This window comes from Cannabis sativa, chromosome 8 (assembly GCF_029168945.1).
Source record: "Cannabis sativa cultivar Pink pepper isolate KNU-18-1 chromosome 8, ASM2916894v1, whole genome shotgun sequence".
In the NCBI taxonomy this organism is placed as follows: domain Eukaryota; kingdom Viridiplantae; phylum Streptophyta; class Magnoliopsida; order Rosales; family Cannabaceae; genus Cannabis; species Cannabis sativa.
Genome location: NC_083608.1, coordinates 5,204,545 through 5,207,078, shown reverse-complemented (window position 1 = coordinate 5,207,078; position 2,534 = coordinate 5,204,545).

Here is a 2,534-nt window from a genome sequence, read left to right as displayed (position 1 = left end):
CCAGTACCAAAGTCAGCTACAGAGGTCAGAAGTTTTCTGGGTTTGGCTGGTTATTATCATCGGTTCGTTGAGGGATTGTTAAAGATTACTGTACCCTTAACGGAGCTGACCCGAAAGAACCAGAAGTTTGTTTGGACTGATCCGTGTGAGAAAAGTTTTTTGGAGTTAAAGCAACGCTTAATTACCGCTCTTGTAGTAACTCTTCCTTCAGATAAGGAAAAGTTTGTGGTATATTGTGATGCCTCGAGATAGGGTCTCGGCTGTGTGCTTATGCAGGCTGGGAGGGTAATAGCTTATGCTTCTCGGCAGTTAAAGGAGTACGAGCAGAGGTACCCTACTCACGATCTAGAACTCGAAGCAGTGGTATTTGCGCTAAAGATTTGGCGGCCTTACCTTTATGGCGAGAAATGTGAGATATACACTGATCATAAAAGTCTGAAATACTTCTTTACCCAGAAAGACCTGAATATGAGACAGAGGCGTTGGCTAGAGTTGGTGAAGGATTATGATTGTGAGATCCTTTATCACCCTGGTAAGGCCAACGTGGTTGCTGATGCCTTAACTAGAAAGGGTCAGAGTCAGTTAAATACGGTGAAGCAAATCTCCCAGCAGCTAGCAAATGAGATGACTCGAGCTACGATTGAGTTGGTTGTAGGGTAATTAGCTAATATTACCCTGCAATCTACTCTTTTGGAGCGAATCAAAGAAGCACAAGTGCAAGATTCAGAATTAGTAAAAACTCGAGTTAGGGTTTCGGCTGGGAAGGTTAGTGATTTCTCAGTAGATGAAACGGGAATGCTGAGATTCGGGAATCGAGTTTGTATGCCCATGGATGAGAACATCAAGAAAGAGATCATGGATGAATCTCACACGACTTCTTATTCAGTTCATCCAGGGTCAACAAAGATGTACCAAGACCTGAAAGCCATGTTCTGGTGGCCAGGCATGAAGAATGATATCGCTGAATATGTTGCTAAGTGCCTTACGTGTCAGCAAGTGAAAGTTGAGCACCAGCGACCTGTAGGGTTGCTGCAACCACTGAAGATACCAGAGTGGAAATGGGAAGTTTTACCTATGGACTTTGTGGTAGGTATGCCTAAAGCCTCGGGACAATTTGACTCTGTGTGGGTCATAGTGGACAAGTTTACAAAGTCTGCTCACTTTTTACCTGTTCGGACAAATTTCTCCATTGACCAGTATGCTGAGTTGTATGTCAGAGAAATTGTTCGTTTGCATGGTGTCCCAAAGTCCATTGTGTCGGATAGAGATCCGAAGTTTACATCAAGATTCTGGAAAAGTCTGCATCGAGCTATGGGAACTCAGTTAAAGTTTAGCACAACTTTTCATCCTCAGACGGATGGGCAATCCGAGAGGACCATTCAGATTTTAGAGGACATGCTACGGGCATGTGTGCTTGACTTTGAGGGATCATGGGTAAAGTACCTTCCACTGATCGAGTTTTCTTATAATAACAGCTATCAAGCAACAATTGGGATGGCCCCTTATGAACTTTTATATGGAAGAAAGTGTAGATCGCCCATTCACTGGGATGAAGTGGGTGAAAGAAAGTTCTTGGGTCCCGAAGCTGTTAAAAAAAAACAAGTGAGGCAGTTGATAAGATTAGAGCGCGAATGCTCACGGCTCAGAGTAGGCAAAAGAGTTATGCCGATCTAAAGCGCAGAGATATTGATTTTTCAGGTCGGGGACATGGTATTTCTCCGAATATCTCAGAGGAAAGGCATAAAGTGCTTTGGGAAGAAAGGAAAACTTAGCCCAAGGTTCATTGGACCTTTTGAAATCCTTGAGAGGATAGGGCAAGTAGTGTACAGGTTGGCTATGCCCCCAGCGCTGGCAGCTGTACATAATGTGTTTCATGTTTCAATGCTTCGGAAGTATGTCTCACACTCGTCCCATGTTCTGAGTTATGAAGCATTGGAACTTCAGCCGGACTTGTCATACGAGGAATAACCAGTGCAGATACTTGATAGAAGAGAGAAAGTCTTGAGAAGCGAGACAGTGGCACTGGTGAAAGTACTATGGAAGAACAGTAAGGTAGAAGAGGCAACCTGGGAACTCGAGACGGATATGTAGCAGAAATATCCGGAGTTGTTCAGGTAAATTTCGAGACGAAATTTCTATAAGGAGGGGGTAATTGTAATACCCGAAATTAAGAAATGGATTAGCAAAACCCTAACTAGATAATTATGTATAATTGAGGAATTATATTATTATATAGTTCAATATATGTGATTTTACATGAATTTTAATATATTAAAGACCCCGTTGGTGAGCCAGGGGCATTTTGGTAATTATGACCCGAGAAGGGTAAAATGATGAAATTAATTTAATTACGTGCTTAATAGAACTATATTATTATATAGTATGCCTGTGTTGTCTTTTCAGGTGTGTTCTGACAGGTTAGCGCGGTATAGTCACAACCGGGAATTTCGGGCCGAACTGGGTTCGGGCCCGAAATGTAAATTGGATTGATTATTTGGCATTTTATTTAATGAATGATAATCTGAAATTTATTT